The sequence below is a fragment of the Eurypyga helias genome, unplaced genomic scaffold (genome assembly GCF_000690775.1).
Source record: "Eurypyga helias isolate BGI_N326 unplaced genomic scaffold, ASM69077v1 scaffold10928, whole genome shotgun sequence".
Classification (NCBI taxonomy): Eukaryota; Metazoa; Chordata; class Aves; order Eurypygiformes; family Eurypygidae; genus Eurypyga; species Eurypyga helias.
This window is the reverse complement of record NW_010268900.1, coordinates 1-21186: the sequence shown is the minus strand read 5'-3', so window position 1 is coordinate 21186 and position 21186 is coordinate 1. Positions and strand designations below refer to the sequence as shown.

The following is a 21186-nucleotide window of genomic DNA, read 5'->3' as shown; positions in this document are numbered from 1 at the left end:
AATATACCTGATGAAAGTGAACCATGCTTTCAATTAGTTCATTATTATTTAACTCGTTCTGGTAATGAATCTGGAAAAGATACAAACGACAGGAAGACAGTTCCTGGCATCAACCTGGTCCTGAATTTGGATAGAACACTTCATATTTCTTGAACAGAAACACTCTGTGACCACTACCTGGAGCCCGTAAGAGAACTATGCAGCCTAATTTGTTCTTTACCACGGCTTTGCTAAAACTAAGTTTCTACTAGAAAAGGGGAATCATTCCATGGAACATCCACTAATTCTCTAATTGTTGCAACTATAAACAGAAATTAAACTAATTTCACATTATCCTCCCGAGTTTTCAGTTAATCGGACGCAAAAAGCTCTGGAAGATATATTACATATAATACAAGTCATTCCAAAAGCACCAAGACAAAATACAGCTTTATGCTCACATAGCCTATTTCAATGGCAATCACATTCAGCAGAAACTCCTGGCTGGTGTACAACAAACAGCAAGGCATCTCCATTTATTTCCCTCAGACCCAAAATGCTTAATCAGTCCTGGTGCCCAACACCTTGCCCCTTGGGTAAAGAATACAGAACCCTGAGCTAATTGGGTACTCAAAAGGGCATTAATCCTCATGTGGGGAAGAAAAAAAAAAAAACCACCAAACCAAACAAACCCCACCCCCCCCAAACCCAAGATCTTGTAGCGTTTATATGACTTAGTTCTTAAATGACAGTATCAAGGATGGGCTGCCACAGTCACAATGTGCATTTAGGAAAAGGTCCTGGAGAACAGGGAAGGGAGAAAAAAAAAAAAAGTAATTGCTTGTACATTCTCCTCTGGTATCCTTTCCACTCAGTACATGTGGAAGTTGGATTTTCTTTTTTTGCTTGTCACAATTTATTTTTATTTTCTATTTTTTGACTGTTCTGAAAAAAGAATTATTGCTGATCTCATCTTCAGTGTCTTGTATCTTAAACTTCCTTTCATCCAGCTGCTGGAAACACAAAGAAATAGGCCTTCTGTATGATCTGATCTTCATTACGCCTGTTGTATTTCTGCTCTCATAAGCTTACACAAGCAGCTGCAGTCTTAATGCATTATTTTTTGGCTTTGCTTTCATATGTTAAGGACAGGAAAATCATCAGGATTAGAAATAAATCAATTTGGTTCTCAGAACAGCAGCTATCTCTACTCTCCAATTCTTCATCAGATATTTGAGCTCATATGGTTCAAATTTTCCTACAAAGAGTGTTATTGAAATAGATGACCTTGGCTGGTATTAAAACCTTTATAATGTTTGTTGGCTTATGTTATCCCTCAGATGGAAAATTAAGACAATACTACGTAAAAAAGCTAGCCTCAAAGTACAAACAGCACACCCTCTAGACTATGTCTTTCCACCTACCAGATCAGCTGCTCTTCAGGGAGAACGAGCCCCCTGTGACTTCAGAATGTTAGTATGGAAACTCAGAGGTGGCACTTCTACGTGTAGTTGCTCTGCTGACTCCCACCCATGCAGGCAATTCTTTAAATCAATTCTAAAAATTCATTGTAGAAAACTAAATAGCCACCTACTGAACTTTACTCTCTGTTTGTCTCTTATGTTCTTCTTATGTACCTGCTGAAATGACTACAGTCACTTCTTCATTTTTGGCAAATCATAAATAACAACCATGCTGGATGTCCCGCTGACTATCCCAGTACTGGAAAAAAATCCCTTAAATCCTAATTACCCTTAATCAATTTAAAAAAACAACAAAACTATGTGGTGCACATAGGCAAATAGGGAGTAGTAGTTGGCATCACAACTGTTACTCTTCATACAGGGATTATTTGAAGCTCAAGTTTAATTACACTTTATTCAGCGAATTATTCAGCGAATTGAGAACTTACCTTCCTTAGCCAAGTATAACTCCTTAAATTTTGCTCTCTTTTGATTAAATTCTTGCTCAAGTTGCTGCTTTGTGCGCAGAAATTCTGCATTGACCTTTTCCAATTCTGCTACCCGTTGTAGAAGAGCAACTAAAAATAAAACAGAAGACAAAGTACATCACTAATAGTTTAGGCATCCCATTCTGCAACTTTGTGGTTTGGGGCTTATTCTTTTTAAAATATCTTTATTCATTAGCTCAGCTGTTGCTTTGTGATACAGCAGGACAAGAAGTCAGAGTCCTTTAAGCAACAAGGGAAGATACGTTTTCCTAGACTATGGAACCAAATTGTAATAGGTAACTTCACAGCACTGAAGGGGCATGTGGCAGGGAATTCCGTGGAAAACAATCTCCCAAAGAAAACTGCAATTGTGTATATACGGTAAAGGAAGCAATAATAATAAAAAAACACCTAGTGCCAAAATTATTTCTATTGGTGCTTCTTTCCAAAATACTGGGAATTTAGTCACCAGGCACTGGAACAGTGTGTGAAGGCTGAACAACAAAGCACCAAGTTCTCAAAGGCTGAGGTCAAAGAAAACAGTGTGACAGCTGCTCAGCTAACAACTACGGAAGAACAAAGCACTGAAAAACCCATAAGCTAAAAATTAGATGCCATTATCTTTCCTGCCTTCAGTTCTGCACACTCCCCAAAAGAAGGTTTCTCAGACTGTACTAGAAGTTTGCCAGGAGATGACCAGAGTCTGTGGAGAATAACGGATCAGAACATGAAACTCTCCTGATTTACAGCAGGTAAAAACCCTCAAAGGCGTAGTACATATGTCACACTATTTTCCACCATTTACCATATTAGCAAGCTGATCCGGTGGAAGAACAAAAGAAAATCAGACAGTCCACAAGGCACCTAAAGATTGTTACAACAGTGTTATTACTGAAAGCAAACATGCCCTACCACTGTATGATGCTGTGAAGATCCCCCACAACCACCAACCCTATAGTACTGACGTTCACGTGCACTATTAACTGTTTGTCTTTTGACAAAATCCATCTCCATGCTGCAATGCACTGAGCAAATAACGTTCCTCTACACAATTCATCTGTTCAGCAAAAGCGTTTCACGGACATGCTCCAACTCTGTCCCGCAAAGCTGAAACTCTTCTTTTTGGTGATAGCACAGACAAGATACGTAAAATACTGATCGGTCAGAAGGGTTTACCTATCACACCCAACACACTTCCCACCAAAAGCAAGCATTGAAGGCATAGTACAAAGGCTACAGCATCCAATACTCAGACTTACAAACAGCCGTTCGGAAGTCTAGATCCGAACTTACAGTGGCAAAACACTGGACGGTCAACGCCACTGACACTGGGTGAGTTATATTAGTTTTTAGTACCAGATGACTTAGATAAGAGCAGGCACAAACAAAAAGACCTTTAAAAGCACAGGTATGTTGTACTGATTGAGGATTATGAGGGCTTATGGTGTTACAAAATACAGAACTTAACCTGTTCAACTTTGTATCAGATCAAAGGTATATGGAGATACAGGACTGAAGAAATTTTAATGTTGCTTTTTTATTGAAATCCTCATTTTGGTTTTTTTACCACCTTAAATATCAACACATCAGTTTTTCTGGCCACCAACCCCTAGCTGGAGAGTGCAAAGCCCACTGCAGAGGAGTATTCTCCAGAAAATGAAAGCAACGTGTAGCAGAGGTGACACACATTGAGAGCAAAGCTTCAAGTGAGTTAGGAAAGCGGCTGGATCAAAACCAGGAAAGAAACAGCACACATGGCGCCATGCCCAGGTAGCAAAAGCGCTTCCCAAGGCTAAAGAGTTGCCTTTCATCTCTTACTGAAGTCTTCCAAAGGGAAAGGGTTTGCATACATTTGACTTCCGAGCGAGGGCGATGCTGCCAGCAAAGCTGCTTCCCGCAGCCCAGGGCAGAGCAATTCACCGGCTGTCCCGGGCCAGAGCCCCTCGCAGTCCGCTGCTGTGACGCCCGCTTCACACCTCTGAGCAACGCAACACTGTGCTTGGCTCCAAGGAGGTGGTGTTGATCTCTCAGTTTCAGCTCTTGAAAGGAAACTCCGAGAAGCACTAAAGCCAAAGTGAGCTGAGTGCTGTGGCTGGGGGCAGGTCGTGAAACCCTACATGGCCAGGCAGCATCTGCAGGGACCCAAAGCCACACGCATTCGCGAAAATCAGACCAAGGAGGGACCTGGGCCTTGCCCACCTTACAAACACTGTGCTGAAGACCGCATAAAAATTGTTCAGTTCTACAATTACCAATTCTGAAAGTTAACACATCAACTGCAGCCATCAGTAAAAGTCTCCCTACACCCCAAAAAAAAAAGACTCAAGCACTCTTTGTTTACTTCTTTCCCTTTCCATCTTTCTTTTGCAAAGAGCAGCAGCTGTGCTCCTGCTGATCAGAAAGCTGGTGTGCAAAGCAACCAAGCTGTATTTCTTCTGAAGGAGAGTCACTTCTGCTGAGGCTGGAAGAGAGGACACCACACGAGCAGACACTTCCAGTGCATTAAGCTGACAGAACAGACTCATCCTTTTCAAATCCTCCTGCCCAAATGGAAAGAGTCATGGCAGAGTCCCCAAGCAGGAAATGCAATTTAAAACTTCAAAAATTTACAGTATTCTCCTTCTCTGCAGACTGAAAGCTATGTATAAAGTAAAGAATAAATAATCGACCCCCACACCAGAGCTCTGGCCACTGTCAGGAGCAGCATTCAAAAAACCAAACGGTTGAAGATCCCACCTGCCAGTTGAGCATCACTGCAACTGTGTACAACATCATTCTTTTTATTCAGGTACTAAGTTTAAAGTGGTTTTACCACCTGTACTATGCATGTGGCTCAGAACAGATGCTGTCATCCCCCACAGAGAGGAGGAGTTCCTCCACACTATCCACACTGCAGGGATAAACTGGAGGGCAGTAAGGTATGCAATACATCAACCCCCTCGAAAAGCACGTGCATAGAAAGTAAAAGCAAAGGAAGGTTTATTTTCTAAAGACAGCATGACAACTACCTTCTAAATATGAATAATCACATTTTCACCAAAATTACTTGCTTCTCTGGGGGCATGATTTGTATGACGGCCATACAGATCCTCCCCTTTCCAAAATGAGAGCATGAACCCAAATCCAAGTTGCCAGATGCAGGTAACCGTGGACTTAAGTCCTCCTGGAAGTGCACTGAAGTCAACGGCAGGAAATGGACTCAAATGTAGATTTTCAATTAGGCCTTTGTCATTTATAGCTGACTTCTTGCTCTGAATTTAGGTCTGACACCCTAGGTCTGTAACAGAGCTGAAAGAGAAAGCTCTCTAGCTATGGTAGGCTATTAACTTCAAGCTGACCCAAAAAAATAATCCCCAAACCAAAACATGCAATTTGCAGTGACAGTATTGATTAACTTGCCAGAGTCCCTGCGTTCCCACTTCCATGCACAGGAATGCTCCGATCAGTGTTTAAAGACACCGATGAATTATACAGTCAACAAAGCCCGACAGAGGGTTAGCTACACCAGACTGAAACAGGATCTGGTGCTACACAGGAGACCAGAACAGGCACAGGACACACTGTATTCCTAAGAGCAGGAGTGTGGAAGACCTAATTCCCTAATTAGGGCCCTAAGTCATCAAGAAAAACAAAAACCCTAAAGATCCAATTTCTAAACCCCTGAAATAGCACTGTGAAGAATGTAAATTTAAATTGATAGGCCAAACTGAAAAACAAGAAGCCCCTTTGGCCAACAACTTATTAGCTGTAAATAGCACTTTCTTCCAGAGTACTGGGGCAAAGAACTGAAAACACAGTTAGACATGCCAATTAAATTACTAGCTTTGTTGCTAACAATCAACAAGGGTATTTTGCAGTGACACTTCAGATCAGACGCAGGCATCACCATCTCCCCGTCTGACGTTGTAACAAAAACAGTGTGTGCTATTGCTTGGCTTAACCAGGCAGAGGAACTCAAAAGAAGGGCAGTGAAATTCATTTCAGTCACCAATTTACAGGAGAGCCGTGAAGCTACTGGAGTACACAAAGAGAAACCAGTAAAAAAGATACAACTTTCTCTTAACCCACTTACACAGTAAAATTTCAGTTAAAGGAAAACACAGGAACAGACACACATTTCTTAATAACTAGGTACTTAAATGCTGTTCTACGGATCAGCTCTCAAAAGGATTAAATTCTGTGTATGACCAAGTTTCCAGTTACACAAACATGTAGTGATCACTCCAGTGCCAAGACAGACAAAGCTGATTATCAATAAGACTATTTTTGAGTACTACGTCTATTTATAAAATTAATGCCACAAAGCTTTCTACCTGATATTTAAAGCACCAATATGACATCAAGAGTTCAGTCCTACATAACTGAAATGTGAAAAACAGATCAGGAAAATAAACAAACAAACAATGTAAACAATAAACCTTTCGGAGACAAAAAAAAAAATTTAAAGTCACTTCTGTCATAGTTCTGTCTTTCTGGTGTCACTTTCCACCTCCTTTTCCTTTCATGACTGCTTGAGACGTATCTATGGAAAAATAAAAATACATGCCTGCCCATTTTTCTTCCTGCTTATTTCCCAAGAGGACTAATTTTCATCTATCATGACATCTTATTAGAACCACAATTATGTTACTATATAAATTTTTAATCTAAGAGTCTGTCACCAGGACATATATTTAGACTGCAAAAAGCTCTTTTTTTACTTTCTTCAAACAGGATTTGATTAAGGAACAACAACAAAAAAACCCACCAACCCCCAAACCCACACTCTTAAAATACACTCCAATACAGCCGTTCCATAACAGGTACCTAGAAGTAAAGAAATAGATTATAGTTCTCTTCATAACCATGTTGAACAGAAACAATTCCTGACTTATGAAGTGGAGATTGGTTTATTTTCAAGGAACAAGATCTGCCCATAAACACAGATATTCAGCAGCAGCAGCAGCCCTCTTACTTGCCACCTTTGTTTCAGAGTGGCAACAAATCCCTCTGGATTGTCTGTCATCCCTCTCCAGAGCACTTCACTGCATACAATGATGAGAAGCAGACTACAGAAAGGAAAAAGAAGAAAAAGAAAGAAAAAAAGAAAAGAAAGAAGAGACTAACTGCAGCTGAGCAGTGGCAGACATGCTGTCCTCTGCCAGTACTACCCCAGTAAGCAGCTCTGCAGAAGTAACTCTCGGGCAGTTCCCCATTCCGGGGAGCGCAGCTTACACAGATGTTGTTGCATTCATCCAACAATTTCTAGTTTATTGTACAGCTGAATCATAAAAATCACAGAATGGTTTGGGCTGGAAGAGACTTTAAAGCCCACCCAGTTCCAACCCCCCTGCCACGGGCAGGGACACCCCCCACTAGACCAGGTTGCTCAAAGCCTCATCCAGCCTGGCCTTGGACACTTCCAGGGATGGGGCATCCACAGCTTCTCTGGGCAACCTGTCCCAGTGCCTCCCCACCCTCTGCGGGAAGAACTTCTTCCTGATATCTAATCTAAACCTCCCCGCTTTCAATTTAAACCCGTTACCCCTTGTCCTGTCACTCCCTGCCCTTGTAAAAAGTCCCCCCCAGCTTCCTTGTAGCACCCCCCAGGCACTGGAAGGTGCTAAAACGTCTCCCCTGAGCCTTCTCCAGGCTGAACACCCCCAACTCTCTCAGCCTGTCCCCATGGCAGAGGGGCTCCAGCCCTCGGAGCATCTTCATGGCCTCCTTTGGACACACTCCAACCAGTCGATATCCTTCTGATGTTGGGGGCCCCAGAGCTGGACGCAGCACTCCAGGTGGGGTCTCACCAGAGCAGAGTACAGGGGCAGAATCCCCTCCCTCGCCCTGCTGGCCACAATTCTCTGGATACAGCCCAGGATACCGTTGGCTTTCTGGGCTGCCAGCGCACACGGCCGGCTCATGTCCAGCTTTTCACCCACCAGTACCCCAAGTCCTTCTCCTCGGAGCTGCTCTCTATCCACTCTCCACCCAGCCTGTCCTTGTGCTTGGGATTGCCCCGACCCAGGTGCAGGACCTTGCACTTGGCCTTGTTGAACTCCATGAGGTTGGCATGGTCCCACCTCTCCAGCCTGTCCAGGTCCCTCTGGATGGCATCCCTTCCCTCCAGCGTGTTGACCACACCACACAGCTGGGTGTCAGCAGCAAACTTGCAAAGGTTTATTTGACATGAAGGTTATTTGGCATCCACAATCTGTTCTCTATTGACTAAACGTTCACAGGCAAACAACCCAGTACAAATTTAATGCCAGACACAAAAAAAACCTTGGTGCTGCTGACAAATAGATATCAAGAGCAGAACTGAGCCTTGCTGTACCATATCTGTTACAGTATCTTTTTATTTACTGCAGTAAATCAGTAATTACATCAAGCATTTTTCGTGCTGCGATGTTTGACCTGACAGTGTAACAACTTGTACATATGACCATCCCCACGGCATCTTACATGAGCTGGTCGCACTTCATAGGTGCATCATCTAAAGATCTTACTCCTGCTCCCACCGTCGGGGGTAGCTGCTGTTTGCTGCGAAGCGTTGCTCAAGATCAGCACCAAAGCTACAACTGGTGCTGCTGGTATAAATCGATGCAGAAGTGTACAGCAGGCAAATGAACACCAGAATGCTTCCAGGTTCAGGTCCAACACCCATCACCCAAAACGTCACTAAGTACTTGTTAGTACGACAAGGTATTGTCCTGGATCTTTGCTGTGCAATCATTTCTAATGAAATCTTCCTCAAGATATGTTTATACAGCAAACCTCTTCACACAGAATTACAAGGAAAAAAGCCAACAGAATGTTTCTCCTTCCCCATTTTTTTTTTTTCACTTCCACTTCCCACTTTTTCCTCCCTTTTCACAATGCTCACAACATGTTAACTACTTGCTTGCTTTGTTATTGCCTCCCTTGCTTTCCTTCTTAGACACAGAACCAGGCAGTTGCTGTTCTGGCTTCCAAATTTCCATCTCCTGACACTTCACTGGCACTCAAAGGGGAATCACACCTGACGTCCAGTTTTGTCAAGCCCACTTCACGTGACGAGTAATGCTCCCCACCTCTTCTACACTTTTAGTCATTCTGGCCCCAGGTACCTGAAGTCTAGTTTTAAATTTATCCTTAGTTAAACATTATTTATATTAGACTGCAATGGAACAGTGGTCACTCACATCAAGTATCACAGGAATGCAGTTAACCACATACGCCCATGTTGACAGAAGTGGGCTTGAATTTTTTTCCAGCAATTTATCTTTCATTTGCCTAAATCCCCATTTCTTCCCAAGAACAGTCTCCTACCAGCATTATTACAGACTGGCTTTTCCTACATCCCTTATCGTAGTAGCTGATTCTTTCCCAAACTGTTTAACTAGCACTGCCATCAGACCTCTCAGTTTTGTGCATACATTTAATTTCCTTCACAGAAGTTGCAACTCAGTGCATGAGGGTCTTTGCCATCATTAGTTTTTACTCTATTTCACTCTGGTCACTGATGTTTTTGCAGGTGGGGAGAAAAATCCCCCACAAAATTTCAGGAAAACACTATTTCTTAGCATTTTTTCCCCCAAGAGAATCAACCACACTTTCTGCCTCTTCAATTGAGTGATAAATAGGGCAGCTGTGGACAAATCGCAGTGTTGGAAGAGTCAGCCGGACATCACAATAGATGGTATCCTACAGAAAGGATTTTGGCAGGATCCTGCTCCTACTGTCAGTGAACCTTCTCAAACGCAGCACTGGTAAGCTTGAATGCTTATCTCAAAAGTCAATGGCAAGCTACAGTCTGGTGAACACAGACACTCTGAATTCATCTGTAGCGACACAAAATGGAGAGAACAGAGTTACCAATCTCCTCACAACCGTCATTACTTTCCCTGCTCTCACTGCTTCTATCTTATTCCCCTGGCTTTAACAGTTTTTCATTTTCATAACTGCTCTTTACAAGAGGATCTATTTTTTAAAAAGATTGCAGGAAAAAAGAAGGGCTCGATGGCTTCTTGGGTTTATGAAGGGTCTATTTACTCTGCAGGCTGTGTACATTTACTCAAACTAGTCACTGCTTGAGCAAACAACAGCATGGTGATGGCAGCACAAAACCCAGTGAAGGTTAAGTATCCAAGTATTGGTCAAATTTCCCTGCAAGGGTTCACAGCGAGTGCTGAGTGTCACTGCTGCTACGGTAACACCCCTATCAGCTCAAAGCTAGCCCAGGTAAAACGACATGCCCTGCAGTCACAGCCCGACCTGATCCCCTTGGCAAAGCTTTTTGAGCATTTAATACATCTAAGCTTAAACAATGCACCTGTCAAATATGTCCGCATTCACACACACTTTCACCACTCCTTTTATTTCACCAGTGTGTCCTACCTCGTTAACTGGTGAGCTAAACAGCCAGCACAAGGTATTTTAAGCAGATGCACAGAGGAGGCTCCTTCAGCCTGCAGCAACCTCCAGCACAGCCACCTACTCCCCTTCCGCAGCAGTTTAAAGCAAGTCCCCCAAATCTGTCAACTGGCTTAATTCTTCTTGATCAAAGCAACACTGAAAAATGAGGCTTCTAGGAATGCTTCTGCCAAGGTTTTCCACGCTACACATCTCATCATTTGTATGACAGAACTACAAAATCCAGAGCAGGATTAAACTACTTCACATGGCAATTACACTTGACAGTGAGGTTTTCAGAGTACCCTGCCTTGCAAGAAAACCAAAAATTAAATAGAGGATATTGTCTGGTTTAGTAAACCATCAGAAATCTGCTGCTCTGATCAAATATGAATATTTGATTGACAGACATTTAAGGAGAGGCTTTGACATGCACTTCGCTATACAGGAGACCACTTACACAACATATCGCCCTGAAAACCACAGGCATAAAGGCTTTCTTAAAATGTAAATATTTGCTAAACCCAGAGAACAAACTTGGTACTCATTTTCTTTCAAGATAATTTAATTGCTGACTCATTTTCAGTAGGAGTAAAAGAAAAAAGAAAGCCTTTGACTCCTTATATGTTTATCACTTCGCCTACGGCTTTATTAAAGGCAGTCCTCTTTTGGGGAAAAAAGTGAATAAAGTATGACTCAGCTCTCAGGCAAAAAAACCCAACCAAACAAACAAAACAACCCTACTGCATTGTTCTCTTTGATGAAGTAATTTAATATATAAAACAAAACCATTCCAAAATTCCCCCATATACCACTAGACTAAGATCTCCTGCTGTCTTGCTATTCGTCGCAAGGACAATAATTGAGGAGTAGCTGTGAGTATTCAGGCTGCAGACCACCCCAATCCCTCTGCTTCCTGGGCCCTGAGAAGAAAGAACAACTTAATGTTGACCTCACACCTTTAAAAATTCAAAGGAAGGTAACAAAAGTGAATATTGAATTGGAGAAATAAGCACATAGCTAGACCAAGAAAACAATGCAGAGATAAACAAAGGTGACTGCATTTATATAGGCAATGGCTTCTCCAGCTTACTACCGTACAGGTATGAGGAGACTGGCATTTAGAGCTAATTGGCATCTTTGTGGACATTTTCAAAAGCTGACATAATCAGTAACAGCATGCAAACCCACCTCCACATGTGCAGCTAGCTACCAGACAGCACCACTGTACTTCGACAGGTACCAGAAAAGCCTTAGAAATAGCAGTAATTCACACATAACCTCAGCGTTGTGAATGTGAACAAGCACCACAAAAAGGAGTTAACACCAAATTTCTTTCCCTCTGTGGTTCTCTATCCCTTGCTACATAATTTGGCCACCCAAGCTGGTAAACAGAGGATAAACTGAGAGAGGGACGAGGTGAAGACTTATTTTCAAGGAATAGTAATTTAAGTGTTAGTTGTCAGAAAAGCAGGTTGCAGGCATGAAAACAGTACTTTACTGTACCCACTTAAAGGATATAAATCTTAATAAATGGCCTGGAAAATATGGTTGCCAGATGTATTTATGAAGACACTGTGGTGATAAATACAGTATGACAAATAATAGAAGATGCTTAACATCTTTATTTGATAAGGAACAGGATACTGTTCCTATCATTTGGAGTATGGTTTCTACAGCAATTTAATAGTTTCCCTGAGAACAACAGACTACTACTCCCCCATGCCTCTATAATCTACTTCTTGACAGAAAGCATTGCCATCATTCTATATATTCATATTTTTTGATACTACTTGTCAACCAAATGACTTCCTGAACAGTTAAAACGGAAGAAAATCCTCCTCCAGCACGGTGTTTTAAAAAAAATTCTAAACATGCCCGGGGTATAAGCAATACAGAACAGGAAGACTTTACTGAGCCTGCAGTTATGATCCTTTTAAATCAACTTCAGTAGTGGCGGTCATCTGAAAGGGCAGCTCAGCACTCCCACTGACCACACATGCCTTTTACCCTCACCATGCCACAAGAGCCGCTGAGGCTGTACAAAGAAGTGATACAGGAAAGAGTTGGGGGTGGGGGTGAGTGAGTCAAAACCAATTTTCAGCCAAACCAGGTCCCTGGTCATGCTCATCACTTGACTGAGCGTATACCAGAACCAGCACAAACATGACTGAGGACGCAGACTGGTATAAACTGTGAAAGGAGTCTGAACTATACTCTTGGACACCCAGATTACTACTGTGTGGTCTTCGGGTCTCCATCCCTTCCTTTATGCCAGCTCTAATGCTCACCACGTCTTTCACTAATCAATTAAACTCATTAATCCAGCAGCAAGTAGTTCTCAACTGGGTGACTGAGCTGTGCTGGCTCAGCGATGGGTCCAGTGAGCAGAGCTGGCACAAAGGAAACGACAGGAACACGACTGTGGAAGCAGGAAGAGGAGAGCAGAATCACTCCTTTCAGCAGCGGCAAACCTCCTAGACTGGCTTAGCTGCAACATGAAGCCAGTTTAAACTGAAAATCAGTTTAAACCTAAGTGCATGCTGTTTGCCAAAAGAAATACCCCGACCTTCCTCCTGTTCTGCACTCCCCCTTGTCACAACTGCGAGCGGTGCAGTCATGCAGCAGAACTTTTTAAGACTTGATGAGTGTCATTTGTAAGGGATAAATGACCTTCCTCAAATTCTGATTTCCATTTGCACTCTCCAGGGGAAGCTTACAAACATAATCTGTATCAGAAAGCAAATTCCAAAGCTTTCCCATGGCGTTTGTATGCACACAGGTTTCAAACAAATGTAACAGAGAGGCTGTCTCCGGGACAGAGGCATTTAGACTGGTTCAAAACCTAGAGCTGCAGATAAAAACGTGTCAGAAGACACTTGTATTCCAGAATAAGGTTAGGCTCACATTTACCCTTACTTGAAAGCAAATACGCTAGTACAAAACTGCAGTTAGATTAGACCCTCTGGCGTGCCATTACAACCCTTCCTGGCGTAACATCAGGTAAATGTTAGTCTCAGCGCCCCTAATGAATGCAACCCTTGTAACATCAGGAGCCCCTACACCATTTAGAGAGAGATGAAACTGGAGATAAAGATGCTCTAAAGCTCGAAACAGAAGCTGTGAAGACCAGACAGATGCTATAATATGTTCACAGCTAGAAGCATCAGCCAAGCACAGAAACTGGTTTGGTTAATTGCTTTCCCATTAATTTAGCACACATCTCTAGCTACACCGCAAGAAAGAAGATATGAACAGGCACTGCAAGCTGACAATTAAGAAAACCTTACTTGAAACCCATCTTTAAAAGAAAATTTAAAAGATATAGCATGACACAAAGATGCCAGCTTGTCAGATGATATGAACAGAGCCCAATTTATGCCTCATATTTCACCAAAATAAACCAGGTTACAGCACAGCTAAATTATATCACGTTGATTTTAGCAGAGACTACTGTTAATATGAATGTTCCAGTTCTTGTATCTGAAGTCAATGAGAGCCTAATACGAACTTCAAAAGGCCTTAAGGGGTACCAGACACGAAAATTTAGTGAATGGTTAACATAATTATTGCTTGAGCAATAGCTTCTAGCACCCATCTGTATTTCTTCTGTATTATATAGATTAAGCCAGTGGCACTGAAAATACAGATGTAAGGATTGTTTTACACTCTGTGGTTGTATCCAAGTTACTGTTCACAAGTTAGTTTGTGGGGTTTTTTTTAAAGCAACCAACCATGGTGCCAGTCTAACCATTTTGCATAGTGCTGATATAGTATAGATAAAAATATAACACAAAAATCACTTCTGTTGGGGAGTATTTTAATGGTAACCACCCATGCAAATGCAAAACGTTACCCTACCAGGCCATGGGTGTGGTGGGTAAGCTTGGAAACGCTTTGACAAAAACAGTGAAAGAGAGCTCTCTCTTCTTTCGCTTTGCGTACTTCTCTCCCTTCTTACCATTTAAATAGCATTTCAAGTCTTGTTGCAATTATCTGTAAGTTAAAAGCATGTATCAACAAAAGATGCAATAAAAGCCATACAGCCTACTCAGGTCACTTTCTTAAAGGCATGGGCAACACTACTATATACAACAAATCTGGCTTAGTTTGATGCTCAGTTAACCCTTTTCTCTCACCTACAGGACATTCCCCTTGGAGCACCTCTGTCATGGTTTAACCTTATCTAGCAATTAAGTACCACACAGTCACTCAGTCACTCACTCACCTCCCCACCATCGCCCGTGCAGGAAGAGAGTCAGAGAAAGAGACAGTAAAGTTGAGATAAGAACTATTTAATAATACAGATGAAAATTACAGTGATACTAATGCTAGCAGTGCTACTACTAAGAAGTAATTAAAATAATAGAAAATAGAACATATGATACAATAGCTCACCACGCACCAACTGACACACAGTCAGGCCCCAGAGCAGTGAGAACCCGAGAGCGGGGAGAGAAAACCCGCTGACCCCCCAACCCACTAACAAAAGAACCTGCACTACCACTAACAACCGCGCCGATAGCTAACCAAAGAGGTATGACCCAGCTATCAAGCCAGCCAAAGTCTTAATGACCCACCCAGGCCCCTTCTCACCTCTGAACTGTGCATGTGCCCTGAGCCTGAGGTACTCTGGAATAAGACAACTCACTCAGCCACGCTGACAGCCGACAGCACTGGGATGTAAAGGAGCTTGTTCCTGCCTGAAACCAGCACAACCCCCAGTTAATGCTTCTGTTGTCTTTCAGGTATTGATTGTGATTTACTCTGCCACGTATAACTTCTGTTACTGCATCTTTGCTCCATAGTTTTACTAACATACATTTTCAGAAACCACAAAATGTAAAAAGAACATAAATATTAACGAAAAATTCCCCATTGAATTTGAATGTGTTTTCTCTGTGTGACTCACCACAGTAAGACAAGCCTCTTCTGCTTATTAAGTAACTAAATCAGGCTTTTTTTTTTTTTTTAAACATCTTAGTTATTTTTCAGTTCTTAATGCTGCCAGGGTTCCTAACTGCATGCAGAACGACAGGAGCCATTTGCAGCAGTGCAGGTTTCCTGTCCTGCTCTCTACTGATACCAACTTTCAGAATTGCTCTTATAACCAAAAGATGGACCTCTTACATTTTTCTACCCTTCCAAGAGGCATAAGTTAACTAATTTTTACAATCTGAGAGACACAGAATTGGTTTACAAATAAAGATACCAAGGTATTAAAGAATTAGATGTCAGCCAACCTCAGGATAAACAGGTGAGAAGCTGAAGTCCATTGCCTGCAAAATACTATAACCTGGTCTGAAAAAACACTTAGAACCGGAAGAGGTAAAAGCTATGGTTGAAAAGCAGATGAGGTTCTATACCACGAGCAAAGCATAAGATGATGTTCCCTTTTTAGTAAAAGAAACTGGAGAGATATTAAATATACGAAAAAGGTATTTAAGAAACCAGCAAATGAGTCAAGATTCACACAGCTAGGGAGCGATGCATTTTGGAAAGGAAAAGAGAAGGCATTTTTCACATAGGAAGTTTGTACAGTCATGGGATGTTCTTTAGAAGAAGAATGGAGGCTTGGAGGCAATGGAGAGTGAGGGCGTGCTAACGGCAGAGCAGAGCAAGCAATGAGCCGAACAGCCAAAACAAGGGCAAGGTATACAGGACACCCACATACTGAAGGTTGCAAAAGGCCTGCGCGAGGGGGAGAGCAATATTTAAAGAAGATGAGGTGGTGGCTAGGAAGGAGGACTGAGGAAACCGGAGGATTAGCTGAAGAGCAGTAGTTGCCTAAGACAAGGTCAAATGACTGCCTGCTTGACCAGAGAGGAAAAATCTGTGACCAAAGGTCAAGTAGGGCCACATTTCTGCTGCTTAACTGCATGGAAGCAGAAATTACCAGGGGAGATGGAAACAGATTGTCAAGGGTGATTTGAACGCTTTTGATTTTTCCCCCTTTGTTGTATTTGGAAGAGTCCGGCCAGGGAAGACAAGCATAGGATGGGGACAGGAAGGAGAGAAGTACAACCACGAGTTAGCTGAATGCCAACACGAGTCTTGGCTGACAGAAGCAGACAGACAGGAATAGAAAAAATAAAACAAACACAGCAATTCCTCATTATATGAGCAGTCTGCTGCAGTTCTGCATTCTTAAGGTACCATCGGCACTGCTAATAGGCAACAGGGCAACCCCGAAGTTCTCAAGCACCAGGTATATTTCAGTGAAGAGCTAAAAAGCAATTATCTTCTTTCTGAAAGACACAGAAATATTAACTAAGGGTACACTACACACTGGTTCCTCTTATGCCAATTTATAGAGTTATCAAATGATTTAAATTTTTCCAGAGAGAATTCATCATCATGCTTAACTGACTATACCATGACTAAAATTACACAATGCTTACACTATTTATAGCATAACTTGCAGAGGCTAGTACCATTAACTCAGACCCCACTAAATCAGGTACTGAAAACAGTTCTGCCGGTAAAGACTGCAAACCACTCAGAGGCACTAAACCTTTGGAGTGAAAGATGTTCCTCTTAAATACACACACAGTGGCATTTACAGCTAGTCGTCTTTTTTCCCAGCCTTGCTGTCAGAGACTGCTTAGCAAATGTTGCTTATCAGTGCTACCAGTTCTTATGTTGGAAGACTTCAGTCAGAGTAAAGTCGTAACCTCATGCTTGCTATTGAAAGAAACAAACAAAAAAACCCCACAAAAAACCCTACACACTTTTATTAAAAATATATATATAATAAAAAACCTAAATATAATATAGAAAACTTCACATCTCAGAAGAATTTTTTAATAAAGTGCCTGGAGTGAAAACCCAGGATGTTCGCCATTCAACCATCACAGGTTACGAAGCCTATGGGATTTGGGCCACTCCCATGCTGAGAAACATTGTTTGTATTAACTTCTTAAAAGTTTTAAAACAAAATGCTTTCTTCAATCACTGCCAAGGGAGCACACACAAACTAGGTCCACAGTGGGAATCTGCTCCACCCACAAAGGGCTATGGGAGAGTAATGAAGCATCTTGAGGCATCAGGCCAGAAAAAGGAGAAAACTTCTACTAAGGCCACCTTCTCTGGGACGATGAAGTGGCCAAGAAGCAATACAAATGGGCAAAGAATTTATATTTTCCAGTGTTGAAAATGCAAGAGAGTCAGTCCATGTGTTAAAGTATATTCATTGTGCCTTCAGGCAAGTCAACCACTAATTATAAAGAACAGGGTCATGGCATTTTTCAAAATGAAGACAGAGATTTGGGACTTGGCTTCAACAGGAGAACAGACAGCCTGAACGTGCATATTTCCACTCCGGAGCAAACTGACCTGCTGAGTGGATTGAAACTTCCTTAGAAATTCTAAAAAGGTGGAAACATGGATGTTCGAGGTGTCTGTTTTGCTTTTGAAGCCAAATCCAAGATTTGTCCACTGACCTGACATAGAAAGACGTACAGCTTTAAAAAAAAAGTCAACATTTGTGGGTTTTAATTAGAAATATATTTGTCCAATAATATTAATGACTCCTAAATAACAGAATAAAAATAACACCAAGCAAAATGAAAGTGAGCTAAGAAATTCTTTGGCCCTTGGAAAGTACCAACAATTTTGAAGTTACTCCCCAAGAGAAAAGTGTTTCACGTCTGACAGTTACATCAACAACAGAGAGGCAAACTTCAGTGCCCAAACCAAGTCCCCTACCAACCATACCTAGCTTTGGAGATGAGTAATAGCATTTTTAGATACCTCAATGCCATTTAAAAAGGATACTTTTACAGCTTTTAACTATTCATCAGTTTTCATCAGTTCATCAATTTTCTATGTGACACCCAAGACCCCTGCTCTCACAACACTCAGCCTCTGGGATACGTGAAAAGTACAGCAACAGCCAGTCTCAGCTCTCGTCAGGACGCCGTATTATTGCCACGGGGAAACAATGCAGCTCACAGCGCTGCTAGCGCTACCAAAATCAATATGGCAACGTCCTCCCATCTTCTATGAGCTGAGCAGTGCTCGCCACTGAGAGCTGGCAGAGTCGCTGGCCACAAAAAAAGAAACAGTGTTTTTACTGGCCTAAGCACAGGAGTAAGAAGAAGTTACTCCAATACCGTACAAATTCTTTCTGCTGGCAAATTCTTGTTAAAATAATTGTTCAACTGTGCCACTGTTTCCTTTATCACAGAATAATATCAATGGATATGCTATTTATCAGTCTGACCATACTAATGGTTTAAGTTTACCAGAGCAGTAAGAATAGTTTAATAATTTGCATATCATTGTAATTTATTTTTGAGTCTTGACAAATTAGTGTTTCATGTAACTGCAGTTTCTTCACCGAATAATTTTCCAGATATGAGAAAGGGAATAATACTAAAGCCTGAGCATTCTAATAGCAAAAAAACTATGCCACAATATTTTTTTTTGTAACCTTATTTTCAGAGATGGCAAGCATCCAGATCTGAATTAAAGCCAGGTAGGCTGAGAGTACACCACCTTCAAAAATAAAAAGTATCTTTAAAAAAATCAGGCATTACTGTTCCAGTCATGCAAGCTAGACAACACACCTATTAACCAAAATCTCAAAAGAACCACCTTGACCAGAACCAATGATCAGCACACACCTACTTGCAACACAGATTGACATCACTAACCCTTCACAGCACAGTGCACAAAGGTACACCAGCAGCCAAAGGACTCTGTACTTCGCCTTTCTGCGATGGTTATCATATGGAAACTCTTATTACCCCACACACAGGAGTTAGAGGGTTATTAACTTCTATACTAAGCCAAAGTACAAAACTAGGGTAGGGTTTCACATCCATTCTTCTCCCATTTCTTTGTGCTATTCCTTTCCCTCTTCTTGGCCCCATTTTCCTATCAATATGGGAATTAGAATAGAATATACATTCCATATTATATTCCCATTGTGTCATTTCATATGTTATTTCTAATACAGTAGAAACAGTAGTTCTTTTATACTTGCTTTCAGCAAAAAAAAAATCATAGCTGATGTGTCTTCACAAGAATGCTTAAGGTATTTATAATCAATATAACTAATTACAAAATGTCATTATTTTTCCTTAGGGGAACATACTAATCCAGTTCTATTTTGTCACATGTAATCTTAAATCAGTAGTTACACTACTTCTTTATGCAATAAATTCAGTGCAGACAACTAAAAGTATTAAATAATTCCTTTCTTCAGTATTTTCTCCACTTAAAAACACAACAGAGAAGTTTCAAGGCACACTTCTGGCAAATCACTAAAAAATAAAACCAATGCACATGAGAACAATAGTACAGTAATCAAAGTGGATTAAAAAACCCCAAACCAACCCTATTACTGCCAAAGGAGGAAAGGGGAGAGGAGCCATTTTAGAAACTGTAATTCTTCAGTGTAAGAACACAGCAACCACTTTCAGAATCCAGCCAACCTGCAGCCAGTTCCCCCTGCCATATGCCTTATCTACAGCACCCTGATCTTCCCAGAGCTATAAAGCATGAGACAGAAATCTGTACCTCCTATAAGAAAAGACTTCATCAACCTATCAAATTAATAAGTTTTACTTGCATCTTTTTGCCTTCTTTTTAAACAACAACAAAATAAAGTCTATCCAACTTGTAGCTTCTAATATACTACTAACTTACAACTACCTTTCCTGGTCAAGAGGCAGCAAACATTTGTACAATGCAGGGTTCCACTGCACACCTGCAGTCAGATAGTCTGCAAGAGCCATGAAGTTGTTCTGCAGCGCTCAGAAGAAAAGGCTAAAGAACAATAAACAATAGTTATTCACCAGAAAGTACACAAGAGCAACCCATACCAACACTGCTCTTGCAAGCATGACAGCAAGTAAATCCACCTTCCCCTTAGTGCTCCAGAAGGACGAGCACGCGATTATTGACATTAACGTGGGAACAAAAACACATAGTCTAAGCACCTTCATCATTAAAACTTTTAAAAGGTACACTGACATATTGAAATACCTGAGAATAGGCACTTTCTCATGTGAGTCTACACACACAAAAAAAAAGCCCACACAATTCTCTAGATTTGCATAATTAAGAATACACCATTGCCCTTTTCTAACAGAGTGCTTTTCCAGGGAAACTCAACTGCTCCCTACAGTAAGAGAGCTCTGGCATAGTCCCATGGCTGGGTAAGCACCTATCCTTCAAGATTCTCCACGTCTCTCTCATCCTCCTATTTCTGCATTATGACCAGCCTCAATTTAAACTTCTTGCTCCCTCACCCCTTCCCAAACATTCTATACACTAAACACTGCCCCTTCAATCCCATCTTTCAAGCCAAACATGACCTACAGTTTTTCTGATAGGCATACCGTTCTGTAACCTAATACAAGGGAAAAAAATACTTCCTTGACTGTAATTCCTCCCAAACCAGAAACAAGTAACCTTTCTGTAACAAAAACCTTCAGGGAAAGCTCATCTTCCTCCTGCACAGGTAAATACCATCTCGAGGGAAGAGCTGTCATTTTCTTTGTCTTTTCCAGCACAGGAACCAACCGTTCACGCCAACTATCCTGACCTCAACCTCTTGAGGTGCCTTTTCGCTGCCCACACGGTGAACACAGCCCTACAACACCTGCCATGGCCGAATCAATGTCGGAGTCCTGCCTGCTCCATCAATGCCTACCTGGATACAAGCATCATCACCCTCCTCCGCCCCTCCCGCGGTCCCCCCTCTCCCAGGCGGGGAGGCCTTCCTGGTCCCACCGACACCCGGGCTGAGAGCCCCTTTCCAGGCAGCAGCGCGTCCTCTAAGGCATTATCCTGCAGCGCGCTGGGGAGCCGCCCTTACTCCACATTAAGCGCGCTGACAGACTAATAACCACCTGCGATGCCCCCTTCGCCCT

The 21186-nt window shown here is 41.8% G+C and overlaps 1 protein-coding gene across 1 annotated transcript in view; it reads right to left on the bottom strand.

Annotated features, from left to right (window-relative positions):
• RABEP1 (rabaptin, RAB GTPase binding effector protein 1) overlaps positions 1-2267 on the bottom strand; it is a 29796-nt gene extending 27529 nt beyond the window's left edge. Inside the window, exon 1 of the mRNA XM_010157905.1 lies at positions 1892-2267. The gene's annotated coding sequence lies outside the window, so the exon portion shown is untranslated. The remainder of the gene's footprint in view (positions 1-1891) is intronic.
• Positions 2268-21186: the final 18919 nt, after the last annotated feature.